Genomic DNA, 22,160 nt, shown 5'->3' on the forward strand with positions numbered 1-22,160 from the left:
TGTTTTGTTGACTTCAGATTATCTAATTACTATTGTATGTATGCTGAAGACTGTGTTGTTTCCAAACTTTCAACTATGTTCTTGTACACGTGAAGTTTTGGAAATGTTAACACTCATAATTAATTGTGTTATAAATATTTATGTTGTAATCGTCTGTTCAGTAATGGTCCACCAGGAGCCAGTTGCTAAGTTTAGAGAAGCTGCCATTGACTTTGCAGCAAAACATTGCATTTGGGTGTGTTAATTGATGTAAGAATTGCATATGCATATTAGTCACATGCAATTATTAAAACACCTAAGTAAGTGCAAACATCTTTCTTGTACGTGTACAGCAGGATTATGTGTAAATTATTACTTACCTTTGCCTTGCTTGGCCATTGTAATTTTGTCCTTTAATCAGTTGTGTGTTCGTTTCTATAACATCTCAGAATGTATAATAATATATATACACACACACACACACTGAGTGAGTGTGAGTGTGAGTGTGAGTATATATATATATATATATATATATATATATATATATATATATATATAGTACTATATAAACTGGTATACACAAACTAATACACTTCATGCTTCCTTGTGAAAACACTATTTTAATAATACAGGCCTAATGTTTGAGAAATATCCTAAGTATGAGACTCTAACAGTATTGTGCTTAAACAAATGTTTATTACTTAATTCAATCATGTTTCTCACCATTTAAATAGGTTTCATACAAGGTATACTTAATGCCATCAATGTTGTGTGTACTCCTGCAATATAAAAAAAAATAAAATATTATATATAAATATATATATATTTTTATAAGAGATATATTTATATATATATATATATATATATATATATATATATATATATATATATATATATATATATATATACACACGTATTTAAACTCATGCAGACAGGGAGTTAACCAGACTTTCACATACACACAGAAATGTAAGCGGGGAAAAAACATTTCTTTTTGCAGGTGTGTTTTTACTGATATGCCTGGCTAAGAAATATTTTCACACACTGGTCTTTGTTAGTTTTCAAAAAAACACTATGTGAACGCATTCACAGTCTAGGGATGTTTTTCACAAACGAGATAAAAGAAGGAGAAATGTTTCTCCCACAGTCCCATATCACGAACCACAACTGTTAACCCAATTAGACAAACAAATCCAATTGGCGTTTGAAATAAGGAGTCAAAGTAGTTAGTTTTGTTGACCTTGACAAGGAAAAACAGGAGTTTGTTAGCCATTCAGCACATTCATTTTGATGAGCAAATAACACAGACCTGCACACAGCTTTTGTGCTACTCAGACATGGCTGATGAATTCGTTAACAATATTAATCCCCTTTTAGGGTATAAGTACATGATCTGTGAAGCCATCTTGAACAGTCGCGGACAGAAAGCAAGCACACGCCAAATCGATGATTTCATTCGAGCAAAATATCCTTATTACCAAGACCGTAAGCATGCACGGAATTTTAATTCCTCAATAAGATTCACTTTATCAAGTAATGACTTTTTTGAACGTGACCAGGATAAGCTACAACACACCTATGGTTTCTGGAAGATTGCCCCGGAAAAACAATTTATCCTGAAAGACGGCACTTATATTGTCGTGAAAGGCATATTTATTCCTAATGGCAATAGCAATGTATCCGCTACTACTGATCCGTTTGAATCGATACGTGCTGCAATATCTGCAGCCTCCATTCCTGAAACCCACATTGTACAAGAACAAAAGTACTATGATTATGTACCAAGCCTTTCAGCTGAAATTGCATTGGAATGGGAACCGGAAGAAATGAACCTACCTCCCGACCAATTATTTGAAGAAAGCAGTGGCGATTCCTATGAGCGCATCCTGGAGGAGATATGTGCCATACTGGATTCAGCGGTTGGGTTAAGCGTGGATGAAAATGGCTTGCATTTCTGGAGCGACCAGTTGCAGCCAGGCGAAGAGTTAATTCTAGAAGAATGGTAAATATAACAATCGTTATGCGTTGACTCTGCGTTTAAATTTTTTTTTTTTTTGTAACCACCATTTTCACTTTCAATGCGTGGATACAGCGTAACATTGCAGACTGCATAACATGTAGCGATCACAAACAAATTGTTTCCTAATACAATATAGTAGGACCTGAAAGAGTAGTACACATTGCTGACGGAATAAATATACGTACTTTCCTATCCCTTTAAACATATTAGCAACATTTTTCCATTACTCTAACACATACCTGTTTTGTTATCATGCAACATCTACAACATTGAAAACCGGGTCCACCACGTATGACGTGGGACCCTTGTCATGGGCCAAGGCGTCCTTAAAAAGGATTAGTGATGTAAGTCCCGCCCCCAAGCGACGTGCGCGCCTCAAAGCCTATTGGCTGTCATGTTTTGTTATAGTAACGGTAACTGCAGTGTGTGATGCGTGCGGCTCAGTGTTTGTAGGCGTACCCTGGGCGTTAGCCGAATGTTAATTGAGTGGGAGGAGTGTTAGCGTGCGTTTCACGCTGGCTTAACATGACGTCACACGTATTGCATTTGCTTTCTGTTCAAACACGTCTGTTTAAAAAGAATACAGATGTACTCGTTTAGAACGAATGTAGTTTCGTCTTCATTGTATTTGAAATAAAGATGTTATGTTTACTGGTATTTTCAACATGTATTGAACGCACAACGTACGCTTTGTTTTGCGCATGCGCTAACAGTTAGTGGAGCCAAGCGTGAAGTGCGTGCGCACACAAAGATGTGCGCGCACATCTTTCAGTATACAGGCAACGTTCACTTCTTATACATAGTTATGCCTGCTACAAATTTAAAGAAACATTACATACTGATGAACAGTTTTACTTCTAACATATAAGTGACTGACGTGTGTATCTACACAATCATATAGAGCTGCGTAACGCGTTGTCACGGATGCATATCTAGTAAGGTGCCATCTTTGACCATCATGTGTTTGCTGTATTTCAGAGATGTCGGGGAAGATACAATCGGATCAATGTATGATTTCAGAAGAGTCTACCTTTATATGAGATGATTGTGAGGAGGAGCCACCGACTACTATACTACATATGGAACTAATTTTATATTGCTTGCAGCGCTTATTAACAAACAATTAAAAATGTGATACCCTTATGCCTATATTGCATAAGCACTTAATTAACATAATGATGTTGCAAAAGAGTGCCTCATGAATTTTTATTGAGTGTTCTTTAATGACTACTAACATTTTATGACATGGTGTGTTTTATATATAACAACCATTCCCACTCTGCTAACACATTTGTGTATTATAATATGTAATGGAACGTATGACTGTCGAAACTATGTAACAATAATAATAATAATATGAGCATGTTCATGTATAGGGCTGCTAGTTGTACGCAGCGATTTACAGACACATGTTTCAGCCTGAGGTCCCTGGCCCGTGGAACGTACAAATGTTTTTTTGCCGCATGAGGCACAGGGAGATAAAGTGACTTGGCCAAGGTCACAAGGAGCCCACACCGGGAATTGAACCAGACTCCCCTGCTTCAAACTATCAGTGCCAGTGTGTGTCTTTACTCACTGAGCCACTCCTTCTCCCAATGTAAAGGACACTTACAACCAAGTAGCCATTTATTTTTAAAATCTCTTGTTACATGGGTATGTAGATAAAATGGTTTGGGACTGTAGCAAATAATGTTACTGGCCAGATGTTATGGTCCCCTCCAATGCATGATGTTCTGAATATGACATCACCATCATGTTATGAAGTACGTTTCTGTGTATATTTCATTAACCTAACTAACTATAGTTTACTGTGTTTATTAATCGTTTAGAAATACATAGTATAGTCAATATGATGATATAAGCTACCATAATAAAGCTGGTGTTATCATTTGTCGGTGTTATACATGGATCCTACACCAATTGATAGAGACACAAACAGTTGTCTTAAAAAGTGTGTCTATGCTAGTGATGAATGTGCTCCCGTAAGTAAACAAATAAGTACAGTTATCCCCTTTTCTCCAACCACCTCTATATTACATTAATGGAAATTATAAGGAAACATACATAAAATGTGATGAAATGTGAGTAATCATTTTGTAATACAATGCACATGAAAGCTCAAGAGTACCTAAATGCATATACATGATACAGAAAATACATATATGTAACATTTGTGTTTAAACCAATATGTTGGGTTTTTAGTTCCAATAATTATAGGAAGATTGAGGTAGCCACATCTTATGAGAGATGTCAGCAAATATACATACCATGATCAGTCATACTGGAGATATACCTATAATGCAAAGGAACAATATATAAATTGCAAACATTGACATGCCATCTTCAGTACCGTAAACAACACAGCAAAGTGTGTATTTGGTGTTAAATGTACAACACCATGTATATTTCATGACATTCAAAATGTAAATCTGCCTGGTGTACACATCATCTGGATGTACATGTTACACTGCACCAATAACATTGTATGTAAGCATACTAGAAGCATGAATGATTATGGGCATAATATGTGTTTTGTCTTAGCATAAGGAATAACACAATGCTAAAATATTATTGCTTTGTTACCCAAGTTGTATTCACATACACACAACTAAAGTACAATTGAAGAGGGATTATATAACCTGTGCAACAATAACATACCGGTGCCACATCCCTTTGTGCACACAGCAGAGAAAAGAAAGGTGTGCAACCCATATTCATCTGTGTCCTAACAGAAGGTTATATAAAGAAACATTATTGTTAATATAACATAATTAAACTATAAAAGTAGTACTAGGAACATATGAGTTTGTACTTACAAGAAAAAAATGAATTGATGAGATTCTGTCGTGTCTGGCCACCACTGGCTGTTTGTTCATTTTCAGCAGCTACATGGGTGGGATGCTCGTCTACCAAAGCCTCAGCTAGGTCTGACTGTACATTGTGCCTGAGTGCAACATTGTGCAAAATGCAACAGGCAAGGATAATATCAGACACTTTTTGAGGCTTGTATAGAAGAGCCCCACCAGTTCTGTCCAGACACCTAAACCTGGTCTTGAGTAGGCCAAATGTCCTCTCTATAACAGATCTTGTAGATATATGGGCTGCATTGTACCTGTCCTCTGCTTCAGTTTGAGGGTTTAGCACCGGAGTCAAGAGCCACGGCCTAATTCCGTATCCTGAGTCACCTATAATGAATGGAGCACACATAAGCTGACATTAGTGATCAAATTGTACAATGCCAACATTCCTAAATCAACATGTGTTTTGTGTTAGAACATGTAAATATGTACTCACCCAGCAGCCAACCAGGTTCAAAATGTCCCTCTTCGAACGCATGGAAGACTGAAGAGTTCCTCAGGATAGAGGAATCGTGACTGGAACCAGGGAACTTGGGTACCACATGCATTATCCTCATCGTGGCATCACATACCACCTGTACATTGAGTGAATGGTAGTGCTTCCGATTGCGGTACACATGCTCACTCTGACTAGGTGCAATCAAAGCAACATGTGTGCAATCGATTGCACCCAGCACAGATGGTATCCCTGCTATATTATAAAAGCCAGTCCTGACTTCCAGCCACTCTGTTGCCTCTGTAGGAAAATGAATATAATTCCTAGCGCGTCTATTGAGTGCATAGAGAAACTGGGTCAAGGCCCGCGAGAATGTAGATTGCGAGACCCCGCCCACTATGCCCACAGTTGTCTGGTATGACGCGGAAGCAAGATAATGTAATGAGCACAGCATTTTAACAAGCCCAGGGACTGCACGACCTCTGGCTGTGAAAAAATCTAAATCCCCCCTTATCTCCTCATAAAGAGCTAAGATTGCTGCTGAACTCAAACGATAGCGACTTACAATCTCCTCCTCACTCATCCCATCTAACAGGGTTCTCTCCCTGTACAGACGCGGACGAGGCACAAGTTGTCTCCTCTGTCTTCTCCTCTGATCTCCTGTCCCTCTACCTGTCCCTCGGCCTGTCCCTCTCCCTGTCCCTGTCGTATCCGCGTCACTGTCACTGTCCCTCGGTGTGTCCCTACCTTGCCCTATATCATTCTCTTGATCATCAAGCATGTCATAGAAAAGAATGTTCCTGCGTCTCCTAAACATTCGCAACATTTTGAAATGAGTAGCTGTGAATGAGCAGGTAATGTGCGTCCTTTAAATAGGTATGTGATGATGTCAGGTGACATAGTAAAATGCAAGGTGTTACATTAACATAATAAAGTACTTCTGTGGCAAGCTGTGTGCACTTGTTGTTCTAAGTATTTGTTGTGTGTATTCTGCAGGGAATGATGATATTTGGCAATGATGTGACGTGAAGCTTTGTACAAAGATTGCTTGCAAATAAATAGTTGCATGTGCAATGCATGTAACACTTGTGAACGCAAGAGTCAGTCATGTAATGAGACAAAAAGGCTGAGATTGACGTGGGAAAAGTTTTGTGTAACATGTGTAATTATCCATGTTATTGTGACATGTTGGCAACAATGAATAGTCGTGTGCATATGCATGCATTTGTGTAAGGAGGATAGTTGGTATAGAATGAGTTTACAAGGTGTCCCAATGATGAATTACTGTACATGTGTGTATAAGTTAGGTTGAAGTGCTTGTAATGCAACGGTTACAATGTAAACATGCAATGTGATTGAGCGTCCAATAAGTGACGTCATGAAAATAGGGAGGACCCAAAAGTATATGTAAACATGAGAAGACAGATGTACATGAACGTTTAAAGATGCGTGTCACATTACAAGCATTGTGTAATGTAAAGGAAGATGAATATACTGTGTATGTGTGACATGTGTGACATGTGTGACATCATGTAAATAATTGACGCTGAGTTGAGTAAAATGTGTGATATGATGTGAGGTTCTCCTTTAAGAGTGTAGTATAGTATTTTCCCTTGCCACATCATCACATGATGAGTAATGTGACCCGCAAATGCTGAAAACATGTAAAAGTCGAATGTTATGCAAATAAGACACATCAGCTGTGACACAATGCAGGGAATGCCCCCACACTGTAATGCAAATCCCCCTTGTATTGTGAGCAATGAAACGTAAACAGTACTATACTGTTATACGTCCCCGCTCCATTGACTTCCATTGATGTACAGAAGATGTTTTTTTTCTAAGTGCCGTTCCGGCAGCCTTAGCGATCGTTCTCCCGTCCAAAATGCCAACTTTAGTTGGCGGGAGAAATCGGCCATAACATCTCAATTTCGTAGTGCCGATCAGCCCCGATAAGCTGTTTTTTTTTGTTGAATCCAGCCGATTTAAAAAAGTGGCGATCAGTGTCGAAAACAGGCTTATCGGCAGGCGACTGGCCATAACCAAATTATCGGCTCTGAAACCTGGCGATATGAAGCACTTATCGGCGCTTACTGAATCTCAAACCCAATTTTGGCTATAACATGGCCATATTTCCCTTATCAACGCTTACTGCATGAGGCCCTAAGTGCATTGTAACACCAGGGTGCCACTTGAATCCACAAGAATTCTAGTGTAGGGAAAAAATAAGAATGTGTTGGATTCTGGTGGAAGTCAAATGAACAGTGATATGCTGCACACCATTAATCAAAAACAAAACAGTATTACCGGTGCTGCTGGTTCAAAGGGATAACTGTCACAAATATCCAAGCTTGAACTGTGAAAAGGAAAGATCCAGCGCTCCACGAATTTGCAAAAGTATCAAATTTATTGCACCCTACACAATGACCGTTTCGACACAATGACCAAGTTGAAACTTGAAAAAGACCTACTAAGGTCGAAACGGTCGTTGTGTATGGCGCAATAAATGTGATACTTTTGCAAATCCGTGGAGCGCTGGATCTATCCTTTTCACGGATTCTGGTGGTATGCAGTGCCCCAGATGAGGTTGCAATACTATTTCTAATTCCCTCTACTAATTTCTAGCCACAGCAACTTTTATTGTATATTCTCTCTATTAATAAATGCTGTCCTTTTCCTCTTGCTTGGCATAAGTTCTGGAAGTGATGCAGTTTCCCAGGAAGAATCCACAGGTAGATGTACTGTAACAATAACAGGCTCTAATCTACAGTACGCAATCCAACTGTACTAGAAGGACAGGCACTCGCAGTTGAGGCAGTTCTTGTTGCACTTGCCCAACTAGTACACAACTCCCTCAAAAACTGAATGCAAAGTTCCAAAGCTCTCATTGCATTTTCTGGCTTCTCACAGTTGAGACACCAGTTCTTCCTTCAGAGAGGATGGCTGTGTTCTTGGTGTGGGGGAGGGGGAGAAGATGTTTTCTTGGTGGGGGAAGGAAATAGGTTCTAATCTAGAGGCAGGAGGGGTGGAGAGGAAGAGGTTATTGAAGGGGGAAAAGGTGTTCTTGATGTGGTGTGGTAGGCATAAGTTCTCTTGGGCCTGGATGGGGGAAGAAGCACTTGGGGTGGAGAGGAGGGTTAGGAGCTTCTTGGAGCATAAGTTGGTGAAGAGGTGTTTTGTTTTGCAGAGGATAGGGGGAGAAGAGGTAATGGGTCTTAAATGTTGCACCCCAAACGCACTCATTTTTCATTACTCCAAATGCAAGAGTGTTTACTACTAATAAAATGTATAGAGGTACCTGAATTCAGGACTAAAGTAAAGCAGGACGAACAATCTATGGAGATGTACACAATAGAATGAGGCTGGTCAATAGAAAATACTATCCATTAGTTCAATAAACGGTTACATATTAATTTGCCTTTTGGTAGGTACAGTACATTGTATACTTGAAAATTATGCAACTCTGTGTACCTTTCCTAATATTATCCAGTCTGAAAAATGCATTTACTGTCCTTTCCCAACATGCCTGTATGTAAAAGACAAGAACAACATTTTTTGCAGTAACTCTGGCTGTATTGTCATGTGCTGGTACATTATTACTCCATGCGGGTATTAGGCCGGATGTATTGTCATGTGCTGGTGCATTATTACTCCATGTGGGTATTAGGCTGGATGTATTATTGTTTCTGGGTCATTTGTTTTTGTGTTTTCACTTTTAGGTTTTTGGACTGCATTTGTCTAACTATTAAATATAACTTAATTTTGATTATTGTATAATTTTTGAGTAGTTTTTCTTTATTGCAACTCAGATGTTAGGACTGTACTTTCACAAACATGCCTTAAATGAAAAGAAATTAAAGAAAATAAGAAATACAGAGAATCTGGCTTGCATTATTTAGGACACTAAAGACCCTAATAATATTGATCTAATTTGTGGTTGAACATCAGGATTTAGTTTTAAAAAAAAAAAAAAACATGTTCTGTATCATTTAAGTTAATGTTTATACACCTACAAAAGTTTATACACACACAAAAAAAAATTGTGCCAGGAAAATACAATAAGCTATTTTTAACAATGGTCAATTCCTACTCCACGTCTATACTAGAAAAAATCTCTGCTGCAACACAATTTTCATTGAAGGTGAATGCATTATTTAATGAGTTAAGCTACTTAATCTTTACCCCCCATCTAATTTTTGCTTAAATAGATTGAAAAAGTAAAGGAAATGCATTGCAGACTATTCTGTCAAAATGTCTTAGTTCTTAGGAAAAAGGTAAAGATGTTCTCCTACAGAATGACTGTATAACAACTGTATTCTCTCATTTAAGTGCTAGAGTTTAGGAAGCAATTTAACACACAAAGCGCCCTCTAGTGTAAATAGCAGAAATTACACCCGTACTATAATTTACCATAAAATAAATGCTTATTTAAAAAAAGAAAATCACCACAATCTGAATATATGAATGTACCGTATTTGCTACTGCATCTTAACAAATTTTCATTGCACACAATAGAAACCAATTAACATTACAGATTTGTAAGGTTACATTTAATAAAATCTTATCCTAGAATGTAATGTAATCAGGGCCGCCGAGAGGCAGAACAACTGCCCCGGGCATGGTGACTGTGGGGGGCCCGGAAGTTGGGATCCATCAGAGGTCAAGCCCAACTCCACATCTGGATTCTGGGCCTCTGTTGGCTGCCCCAAGCCTGCCCTCTGGATGGTTGGCATCGGACCAGCACCAGAAGCCTCCCTCCCCCAGTTAAGTGGTGTGTGTGTTGGGGAGGGGGTATTATTATGTGGGGGGTATGTGTATTGTGTGGAGTGGGAGAGAGCGAGTGGCGGAGTGTGGGGGAGAGAGAGTGGTGGGGGTGTAGGGGAGAGGGGTGGGAGAGAGAAGGGCCCTGGGAGGGGAGCGACAGAGGGGCCCTGGGAGGGGAGCGACAGAGGGGCCCTGGGAGGGGAGCGACAGAGGGGCTAGGGCTTCGATGGAGGAGGGAGAGGTGGGGGTGTGAGAGAGGGAGGTGGCCCCGACTATAATAGTAGATCAGGGCACTCACTAATAGCACAGACTATATTCCTTGAAAGTCACATTTCATATACTGTATATCATATTTCAATTATGGTGCTTGTTGCAGGGACAACGCAACGACATGTGCGTGTTCTGAGAGGGATTGTTTATTCATCCTTAAAAACATGGAACACAAAATAACACAGTTTTTCTTCAGAATATTTAAACAAATGGAACGATAATTCCTGAGCAGGGATGTGCCCTTTTTCCAGCAAGGGCGGTTCAAGGCCAGGATAGAAACCCAGAGCAAGGATAAATGTCCCAAAGAAACAGACCTTGCATCAAGCTGCTTTCCTTCCAGAATTCCAGCATGTATTTTCTTGGTTCAGATGACTCTGGCACAAGTGAGAGCTTTAAGTTCTTAAAGCACCTTAACGAGGCAGCTGAGGCCTGGTTAATTAACCCAGCTTTTTCTAAACTGGGATTAACCAGATCACTGCTGGACTGCAAACCGTCTTCCAGGCATAGGGCTGGAATATTGAATTCGCCCTCTCACAGTGATCGTGAGGTTCTCTTTATTTCCAATCTTGACAACAGTCTTGCCAACTCCAGCACGTGTAGCATATACAGTATTCTCCTTCCATGCCCAAATAAACATGTAAAGCATTATAACCAAATGTTTGCTAAACAAAGCTAAACCTTGCAACACCATGTGGTCCATGCAGTTGATGCCTTAACGCTCTACACTGTTTAGTAAATCACACAAATAAGCTACATGGCGCCTTACAGAAAGTCTTAGCACCAGTAAATATGTCCCAATACTGTATCTTTGTATATGTTGCCCTCTTCAAAAGTGAACTGTAGGTCACCATACCTCATTCACAGGGCAATGTAATATTTCAGGGTAAACTTGACCCTCCATCAGGTCAAGAATTGTACCCTGCTGAATTGACAACGGACACTTGCAGAACTTGCCAACATAATGGTCACATTAACCCTTTATGCTTATAGTAAAACTACAGTAGAGATGTATGAAATCTTGTGCCTATTTTATTTTTTCCATACAAAAAAACCCAGTGGAAATTGGTAAGGGACACTGAAATCACCAGGCGCTCCTGGGGGTGTTCCAGGTGAAACACAATAACAGGCAATAGAAAACCAGCAATAATTAGAAAAACAACAATAATAAAAAAGGAAAAATATACAACCAGTGATAAATTGCAGCTCAACCTTCAATGGATCTTCCTTGTTGATCCTTTACTGGTTGTAGTGTCAAGAAGTCAGGGAGCGCAGTACACCAGTGGGAACATAAAGGGAAAGAGCATAACACAAATGATAGTGTAACACTGTGTGAGGAAATGATGATAAACATATCACTTCAATTAGAGCAACATAAAAGAAGTCCCAGGGACTAATGGAAGGCACACAATAAATAGAATTTCTACATGAATCAGAGGAGTAATAAGTGTATTCATCAAGCAAACACCATAAGGTACTGCTGCGGCCAAGTTTATTCGAGCATTTGCCCGTTCTTGGTCGCAGCAGTAGCCTGGCGCGCGCCCGAGGGTGACGGGCGCGCGCCGAAGCAGCGGAAGAGCGCCCTCCGATCGGGGTGCTCTCCCTACCGCTGCCGGGTCCGCCGGGTCCCCCGGAACCCCCTGCCGCCGTCCCCCACATCGCGGGACACCAGGGCTCCCTCGGGGAGCCCTGGACGCGCGTGCAGGGGGCGCAGGATCCCGAAGACGCGTGACCGCGCGTCTATGACGCGCGGCACGCCGAGGGGCGGCCACTAGCAAGCCGGGAAATCTCCCGGCTTGCGGATCTGGCCGATGCGCAATAAAGCGTGTCGGTAGTGTATAAAGATGCAATGGGGACTTACAGGAAAGCCCAAGACTCAAGAGTCTTGATTCCTATGTCATTAGGAGTTTGCTGTGTCAGCAGTGTGACGCTGTCACGTGGAGCGGAAGACTGAGTGGGAGACTCAAACCCGGAAGTCCTGTGGTGCTCTGCAGTGAAGGAATCGCCGGCGCAGCTTTACCCCCTGTTGCTCTAATTGAAGTTATATGTTTATCATCATTTCATTTTCGTTGCAATCCAGGGGGAGCATGGAGGGAAATAGAACAAAAAGACAAAAAACAATCTAAGTGTAGACAGTTTCAAATTTGTGTAAAACTCTATATCTTGTCTTGGCTCATATGTTGTGCCTACTTACAAGATGTAAGTTGTATTCAAGCGGTTTTGACACACAATGGTCTCTGCTAAGGATGTTTTTCTCCACTCTGTGATGCGGTCTCCAATTCTCAGCTCAGCAACCACGTGTATGTGAAAAAAATGATACCATAGTGCAGACCAGTACAATAATAAAACTAGACTTTATAAGGTTTAAAAATGCCGGCGGAGAGAGAGGCAGGATTATCCACCCGAGAGGCAGCTCCAAGTGCAGTACTTGCGAACAACAGCTGAAGGGGAGTCTGATAGCCCACGGGGGGATACAGCCTGGAAGGACGCAGTCCACCGCCGGAGACACACAGTCCCAGAGAGAGACGAAATACACCAAGTCACATCGGAGGAGGCGGGTGAGCCTGAAGTTAACACACTCTTCTCTCCCTGATCACAATGATTGTGAAAAATGCTTAAACTATATGTTTTTATTGTAAGTGTCCATTTTTAAACCTTATAAAGTCTAGTTTTATTATTGTACTGGTCTGCACTATGGTATCATTTTTTTCACATACACGTGGTTGCTGAGCTGAGAATTGGAGACCGCATCACAGAGTGGAGAAAAACATCCTTAGCAGAGACCATTGTGTGTCAAAACCGCTTGAATACAACTTACATCTTGTAAGTAGGCACAACATATGAGCCAAGACAAGATATAGAGTTTTACACAAATTTGAAACTGTCTACACTTAGATTGTTTTTTGTCTTTTTGTTCTATTTCCCTCCATGCTCCCCCTGGATTGCAACGAAAGTGACGATTTGTGGGACTAGTGAAACCAGTCCCTACCAGCTGGGTCTGAGCAGGGGGTTTGAACTTTTTATTATCATTTGCACGTTATTAGAGCACATTATTATTGTTGAAAAATCAGTAGATTTTATCAAGAAATTCACTATAAAGTTTAAGTGTACACTAATAGAGTTAGCGCCGTTTCTTTCACCTTCACTTAGCACGTATCATCATTTCATCACACAGTGTTGCACTATCATTTGTGTTAGGCTGAGGTCCCAGTACCTCCGCTGCACGCGCGCCCACGAGACTGGCGGCGTGTGCAGCAAATTCCCTGGTCTGCAGGGAGCTGCAGACCAAAAGACCGAGGGGGAGTGTGGCGGGGGAGTGACGGGGCGCGGCCATGATGTCACCCGGCAGGTTCGCCCTCATTGGCTGAACCGCCGGGTGGCGTGGCTTAACGCTCCGTAGCGAGTCCTGCTCTTAATTCTATTGAGAGCAGGAACAACTCGCGCCACAGCACTGCGGCCCCCCCTCGCACCGGGCCCAGCGCCATTGAGGGGATGGCTCTCGTCCCTGCAGCGTCCGCCACAGCGGGCGTTGCAGTAGTCAGCGGTGACCAGCCCTTATGCTCTTTCCCTTTATGTTCCCACTGGTGTACTGCGCTCCCTGACTTCTTGACTCGGAAATTGGTAAGCTCTGCAAAAAAAACATTTGCCATACATTTAAAGGCAATGTGCAAAGTCTCATGGCCCTTTATATACTGACAACTGCACTAGATTCCGTCAAAAAGTGTCAACATTCTGGCAAAATGGACTAAATATGCAAAATTCTGAGCAGTGAATTTTTGCACCCATTTAATGAAAATGCTAAATTCAAGATTTGGAAGGAACATAGAACATTATGCTAAGCAAATTTGAAGACATTCACACATCTCTATTCAATTTATGTAAAGCTGTTTTATGATTCGAGGCCAGACAACCATATACTGTATATTACACCAGAAATCTATCATCAAAATGTGATTATCAGAAGTTACATTTTATTTGGCTGTAATGTGCTATTGTAATTCAGGTTTCCAGTTTGTTAGATAATACTACTAATGATATCCATTAGTTTTGGCACAATACATTTAACATATGTACAGTATCATCACAAACCATGGAAGTCCCCCCCACCCTCTAAATCTTCCAGGTACTGCAACTGCAAGCCTTTCATCTCCTACTTTTGATCTTTGTCAGGATTCCGAGCAATATCAAAAGTACCAGCTTTGTCCAACGATGGTAATTTATTCCTGTGATACTGTATGTCCTTTCCACCGACACATTAATTTACATACGCACGCACACTATATAGAATAGTGTCAGTTGCTAACCATCTCAGTATTGCTCCTACTTGAATACTACTATACTTAAATGCGTTACATAAATTATATAATGATGTATGTGTCTTTATTTAAATAGCATGTCACAGCAGTAATATATGTGACAATCATATAACTAACAAATAATATATCTAGCCCTTGTTCAGCCTCCATGTCGGGTGAATTCCAGCGTGGATAAAATCCCTATGCAGGGTCTCTTACACTGAGGTGGTCTTGTCCCAGACGACAGGCCACAATCCCCGTGCGGCATCTTCACTATGTCCCTGACACTACGCAGTAAAATGTGGAAGCGCCCCTGGCTAAGAGGGCCTTCCCTGAAGCAACCACAAGCTACTGTGAGTCAGCGCCTAGCTGGGGCCTAAGGGGGGGGGCCTAAGGGGGAGATCTGGCCTAGTCCAGGGAAGCACTGCTCGTCTGGCGTGGTCTCCTGAGTGCGCCAAACGTATCCTTTCCAAAACATGGGAACCCTGGAGTCCTATTGGCTGCGCACCAACACGTGTCTAACTGCCCTTGTGCTTTGTGGGGCTTGTAGTGTGAGCAGAGCCTCTGGGTGTAATGTCAGCCGCATGTCCTTGCTACTGCGCAGGGTGGAGCAAAATCGCTACCCCACTGGAAACCTTCTGCGCATGCGCGCCACACACCACAATGGCGGTGCCCTGTCCGGGGTCCTGTCGAAGAACTCCGGCGACCGGGTCGCCCCTACAACCTCCCTGACTGCCGGCATGTTCTCCGCTTATAGCGCAGGAAAGGAGGGCTTATGGGAGGACCGGGCTACATAAATAACACAAAGGGGAGAAGTGCTTCAGACATAAAAGTAACATTTTGAAAAGGGAGTCCCTACTATGTGAACACAAGTATCTCAGGTAGACAACAGTTCCTGGGGCAAATAACTACAAATCAAATATGGCAATTGCAAAACTAAAAACTCCTATGGATGGAAGGGAAGGAAGTATAATTATGCCATTGTATTAAGCATTGGGAAGACCACACTTTGAATATGGAGTTCAGTTTTCGGCACCACTCCATAAAAAAAGACATTATGCAACTGAGGGCTGCAGACAGCTTTCCCGGGGGCCCAGGACTAAACTTTCCATCAGGGTCCCTCACCCATTTGTCGGTGGCTTTGCGGGAACCCACTACCCCCCTTCTCACACCACCACGCTTACGTGCATGTGCACGTTCAGCACTCTGATGTTGGTGTATGACAGTTTTTAGTCTACAAACGACTCCTGGTGGCGATGTCCAGCGTTGACGCTGCTACACTTGAGGGAGACAACTTTAATTTTGTGCGGTGTATTTTGCCAGCCAATGAGTGAAATGTTAAAAAAGAAACTTCCTACCCATGTGTGGGTTCCGCCTAAAAGTAGCGTCATTCAGTCTGCTGGGGATGAGCACACATCGCCCAGCAGACAGAGGCGCACAAGCCAGGTCGTGAAGTAGGCACAGTGAGCTCGGCCTTAGATTTGTCTCCATTATAAAAGAGACATCTAAGAGGGTTTATGATAACTATATACAAATATATATTCGGGAACAGTACAAAGAGCTTTTAAAAGAACTATTCATCCCAAAGGCAGTACAAAATAGACAGCGTCATTCCTTAAGGTTGGAGGAAAGGAGATTTCACCAGCAACAAAGGAAAGGATTATTTACAATAAGGGCAGTTAAAATGTGGAATTCATTACCCATGGAGACTGGCAGATACAATAGATATGTAAATTTAAAAAAAAAGGGTTAGACATCTTTTCACTGGGGTTTTTAGTTTGCCTTCCTCTGGATCAATATTCTGTAAGTACAAATACAGGACAAGAATCAGTAGTCTAAATTTAACATAGGTTGAGCCTGGACGGAAGTCTTTTTTTCAACCTCAGTAACTATGTAATCTCAAAATAAGAGTGAGCCAAAAATCTGTATCTGGACAAAAGTGTAAAAAGAATAAATAACAGGAAAAAAGTGTAATGGTGTAAATCCAACAGTACTCCTAAATCAAGGAAGCAACAGTCAAACCCCATAATGTGAAAAAAAAAAAAAAAAAACAAAGCTTGGCAAAGCCTTCATAGTGTAGTATTAATTAAAACAGAAGAAAAAAGGGAATAAAAAATATACAGTATGCACTCACAAAACAGATGATAAAAGGGCTCATAAAAGTGTACACAGAAGAATCTTCAATCTTTTGACTCTTCTTGCAAGTCCAGTATCCCACAGGTAGCGTCTACAAGACATCCACATGTTGCAGACCTGCTGCGTGGGGTGGGATTACTCTGCGGTGACCAACTTCTGCTTCCGCATTTAACCACTTTCCAAGTTCCTGCGCCCCACACCATTGCAACAGGCCTCAGTTAGAGATTGGAAAGCGTCTGCAGAGTATTGCAACACCTACAAAATGCAGCATGCCTCTGTAACATCCCCCCCCCTTCCCCCCTCCTAAGGGAGATGTGTGTTACGGGTGTTTTTGGTACAAACCTGTAGGCTCCCAGGAGACTGAGACTCTGCAGATGTTGTCGGGAACTTAGGGTGCAGGGGTCTTTTCCTCAGGTTGGTGCAGCGCCTCCATCCTGCAGGGGCAGAGATGCATTCCTCCAGGAACTTTCCTTCTAGCAAGAAGCACTATGGAGTACCAGCAACAATGCAACTTGTCTTTTATTCAGAGGCTCACAGCACAGATACATCCTTACAGCATACATAATCCTGCTCCTCATAAGGCATTCTGGCTCAGGGTTATCCTTCCCTCTCCTACCGTGAAAGACAGAGCAGCCAGAGCCCTGGCTACTCTCTGTACTCTGACACACCTCACCCCCTAAGGGGTAAGGCAGAACAGGACTCACTCAGAACTCTTTCCCCAGAGGAGAGAGAACAGAACTAGGGAGGGGGCCCTCACCTTTTATACCTGGGGAGGGGTTAATCCCTCTCCCCAAATATCTGGGCAGGCCCAGCTGACATCACCATCAGACAGGATGGTACGCGACGTGCGCGCGCAGGTTTGTCACTCTTTGAGGCTAGTAGATGACAGTTGTCACACTAGAAACTGCTTGTGGCGGCAAACAACAGCGTTGACGCTGCGACATTTTGCTGCTCCCGCTCGCCGTGATGAAACACATTGCTGCAATGTGTGTGGCCAGCGTGAGCAAATTTGATTTGAACGCTCGCTGGAGCGTATAGTGAGCAGCTCGCAGCTCTGTGACGTCATGGCCGCGCCCCCGACACCCCCACCCCCGCACACCTAGCCGGCCACAAATCGCCCGGCCAAGCAGAGATCATGACGTTACCGCGCACAAGCGCGCTCGGTCCCTGACTGGCCGCAGCCTAAGGATACATGCTAGATGGGTAGCTTTTACTATTACCATTTTGGTTTATTTCTGCAGAGGTAACAGCACTACATTGTTTTTAGCAACGCTACAAAAGTTTAAAGGCATGCCGGCTTCTGATGTTTTTCCTGTCTCTTGCAGAGTGTGCTCAGGGTTTCCCTGGAAACTGCTTGCCAGACACTTATGTTATTTTGATGCACGCCCTTATACACACAGCAACCCATGCGTTTGACACAGACATTCTGCTTTCACACTGCAGTTGAGAACAAACTATCTAACATTATAAAGGCATCACCATTCTAAAGATAGATCTGTAAGGTTTAAAGAACATTTCCTGAATGTAAACACTTTTGTTATCTGTCCAAAGAAGAAAGTTAGTCTCAGTATTTCAATTTTTTTCAGAAAGCAACTGTCTTCAGAACAGAGTTTCAACACATACAGTACACACAACAGAACAAACTGCCCAAATAAATAGAACTGCAGTACAAGCTTGGCTGTGCAAGTTAAAATATATATTCCATTGTTTCATTAGTTAGGAAAACAATTTAAAGAAAATAATAAAAAAAATACTTATTGCATCTGAGGGGCAAAAGAGATTTGTTGTATAGGGTACGTAATTTGTAAATAGTGAAACACCAACATGTTACAGCTGCCTGGTATTGATGGAAGATAAAAGGTTCTTGAGGACCAAGTGGACATCAATAGAAAAATGTACTGTGTGGTGCCCTCTACAGGCTGATCAATAATCAGGGGTTTGCAAACTCGGTCCTCAAGGGCACACAGGCCAGGTTTTAAGGCTATCACTGCTACAGCAGAGGTGGCTCAGTCATTTTCATTGAGCCACCTGTGCTGAAGCAGGGATATCCTTAAAGCCTGGCATGTTGGTGGCTCTTGAGGACAGTTTGTCCACACAGAATTATAGAATACATAGCTGCTACATTTAAAAACTGTTCATCACCTTGATGTCAAAAGTTACCAGTGACAGGCAAACAAAAAATAATTCAACTGACTTGTGCATCGTTGATTACGCTACTCGACCCTCACACCCCAAACCATGAAAAAGAACATGGACTGTCAGCTTTGGGTGCAAATGGCCACAGCAATTTATTAACATTACAACATTGAGTTTACATCCCCAGACCCCCTAGTCCCTGCCAATTTATAACCATAAAAGGGGTGTGTGATATATATATATATATATATATATATATATATATATATACACAGTATATATATATATATATATATATATATATATATATATATATATATATATATATATATATATACAGGGACTAGGGGGTCTGGGGATGTAAACGCTACGTGTTAAGCGCTATGTACATTGATGGCACTATATAAATAAAGACATGCATTCATACATTCCCACAGATCACCGTCCTTCTCCCACCACACAGAATGAACGGCCTTTCTCTGTTTGAATTGCTCATCATATTTCCGCCATGATTGGCCCCCGTCAACCTTATATGCCCCACAAATCACATATAAATAGCTAAACAAACCAGAACAATGCTCTGGTGGTTTCTCCCCAATAATGCTTTCAGATATCGCAAAAGCTTACAACCAATTACCAAACATTTTAGGGGCAGCTGGTGGTACCTCCTCATCCTCCACTGAGAGCAATGAAAACAACTCAATATACTCCCCAATCCAAATCTTTTCCTTAACCTCTGCCTTTACGTGCATTCCCAGTGGCCCCACATAACACAGGAAGCCTCCTTACTTACCCAATCTGACATCCCATTTTCCACCAGACAACCCGCTTAGCTAACTCCAGCCTGTGGCTCTGGTTATGCAAGAGCTTCCTTTCCTATACCCCATGTCCTATCAACTGCCACCACTGGATGTCCTCCCAGCATCCGCCATCCCCCACAACCTTGCTGCACTCCGCTGCACCGATAACATACCCTTACCTTCCCTCACAACCTCTTTTCCCAACCCCCCACTCATTCTTTTAACCCATCTATGAACTCCTCTAACCCCCCCATTATCCCTGCAGTGGCTCCCGCTACCCTCCCCCTCGCTAACCTCCCCTCCCTCTGAACCGCTACTTAAATTCTCATAATCACCCCCTGGGTGCACAAGGTTGACTCCCTGCTAGACCATTACTCATGTTATAGAAGAGGCCCATCCCTGGCCCATAGTGCTCCTGTCCTTTGACAACTATCTCCTTCTGGGTCTGTGTGCTGCACTGCTCCTGCTGCCAGTCTTGCTCTACTCCTGGTAAAGTCCTATGAAGAGGTCTCCCTGGGTCTCCTGCTGTTGGCCAGCCTCCCTTCCAGGTCAACCACAGCATCTCCCCAGTACAGCCCTATGATGGGCCCGCCAAATCTGTTTTTTGAAACACATCTGTGTTCCACCTCGCCTCCCCTTCCAGGCTTTGCCTGTCGAAAGTGCTGTTGCCCCAAGCCTTCTCCTCCCACCCACTGTGATATTGTGCCCTGGGCCTCCTCACCAACTAGTCACCGCCATCTTGCCCCTGGGGCCAACCGGATCGAGCGCAACACTCCGGCAGCCTACTTACTCCTTGCTCCGGGCGTCCCGACTAGTTAAAGGGTCATAACACAGCCTCATCATACCACAGATCATTGTAGATAGTATAGATTTACCAACAGCTTGTCGTAATTGGCTGTAATTGGCTTCTAGTGACAAGTTTACTGCAGCCTTAACAATACAGTGGTTAATTGTTCTGGGCCAAAAACACTGAAAACATTATTAATTGCAACTGATCTTTTCTTTGGTTCTCGCTCTGTATCTTGTTTCACAATGTAAGAGAAGGAGCAGAAACCAAAATCTTGGCAAGTAGGTTTCTCTGGCAGTTTTCCAGTAGCCCAACAGCTGGAATGCAATTTTCTCTTGGCATCGGCCATCAGGTGTTGTGATGGACATAAAAGTGTGTAGAGGTAAAAGGATGAGAGATGTGTAAACCTTTCACATGGAGTTGAAAACCATGTGAAATTGGTTCTATTTTTCATCACATGCAGTAAGTCAGTCAGGAGTTGCAGACTATTCACTATGCATGGATCCATTGTGCATTGCAATTTCATTTAAACTGCTTATTTACTAAAATCTCTACATCACTAGATTCGCTTAATGTGGAGACTATAAACAGGGCACACACACACACACCATATTTTGCTCATGGTCTGCTGATAATGTTGCCAAATTGGTAAGCTTTTAGCCCTTTGAGATTTGGCAAAACATTTAGCAGGGAATAGAAATGAATGCAACTGAAAAGAATATCAGGAACCCAAAATAGTTTTTACAACATCTTCACGTGTGATGGGTTGTTTGACAAAAGTCTTCATAAATGAGAGGACAATGAGATGGTACCAATGTGTTCACAAATGTTTATATCCTTTTAGAAGCAGACAGGATGTTAAGAATGTAATTAATGCCTATTCACTAGGAACTATGCAAAAGTATATTTTTATAATTTAGCAATAGCAGCTTCAACCAATTACTTACAGTACAAACACTCCCACCATTTACTCTACTTGTTCTATACTATCCATAGTTCTTCTTTGCACATCTCATGCACATGCTTACTACTGGGCAAAAACAGTTTTTTAGTCTCTGCAGAAAAAGTCTTATAAGACATAGTTCTTCTTTAGCTCCAGCTAGATAATAAAATTGCTTCCTTTAGATGTTCAGCGAGGGTATTTTACATGGTAAATGTCACATTAATCAAGTGCTGATTGATTCATTATTGCGGTTACAGCTGTCATTTTCCTTTGGCATTCCCTTTAAGGTTTTCTGAAAGATTTCTTAGCATCTGTCACTAAATGCTTCCCTCACGGTTTCACGTTTATGCTCTTTGAATAGTTTTAATTATCATAAATTGGCAATTAGTGGCTTTTTGCAGGCGAGAGAGATTTAGTGCGTCTTAAAATGTGTATCCTGGAGAACCAGGGGTAAACAATGGTGCGTCAAATAAATGTGCCTGTCGGAAGCATTTCAAGTAGACGCTAGAAAGGGGTAGAGAAAAAACAATATTCTAGTAGGTTGATGAACTGTAGTGAAGTCAGGACATGATAAAAGAGAGAATTGTGATTTTGTGCTATTCTAAGGTACATAAGGGCAATCGTAGCATTAGTACATTATATAGAGGTGTAAGTGGTAGGATTGTGGAGAGACTGAAAGTTTAAGATTTAAGAAAGGAACTGGTGAACGATAAAGATACAGTCAGATATACCTTTTTAG

The 22,160-nt window shown here is 41.9% G+C and overlaps 1 protein-coding gene and 1 long non-coding RNA gene across 4 annotated transcripts in view; both read right to left on the bottom strand.

Annotated features, from left to right (window-relative positions):
• The window catches only part of OCA2 (OCA2 melanosomal transmembrane protein), a 459,069-nt gene that overhangs the window by 287,732 nt on the left and 149,177 nt on the right, over positions 1–22,160 (bottom strand). The window lies entirely within an intron of this gene.
• LOC142489564 (uncharacterized) lies at positions 700–7,134 on the bottom strand. 2 transcript variants are annotated; one of them, XR_012799886.1, is made up of 4 exons: positions 5,294–7,134; positions 4,267–5,184; positions 1,816–1,970; positions 700–758 (listed from the first exon to the last, which is right to left on the bottom strand). It is a non-coding gene; the product is annotated as an uncharacterized LOC142489564 (long non-coding RNA). The 2 variants fall into 2 exon arrangements; XR_012799885.1 differs by having other exon boundaries at positions 4,267–7,134.

Source organism: Ascaphus truei, chromosome 3 (assembly GCF_040206685.1).
Source record: "Ascaphus truei isolate aAscTru1 chromosome 3, aAscTru1.hap1, whole genome shotgun sequence".
Taxonomy (NCBI): Eukaryota; Metazoa; Chordata; class Amphibia; order Anura; family Ascaphidae; genus Ascaphus; species Ascaphus truei.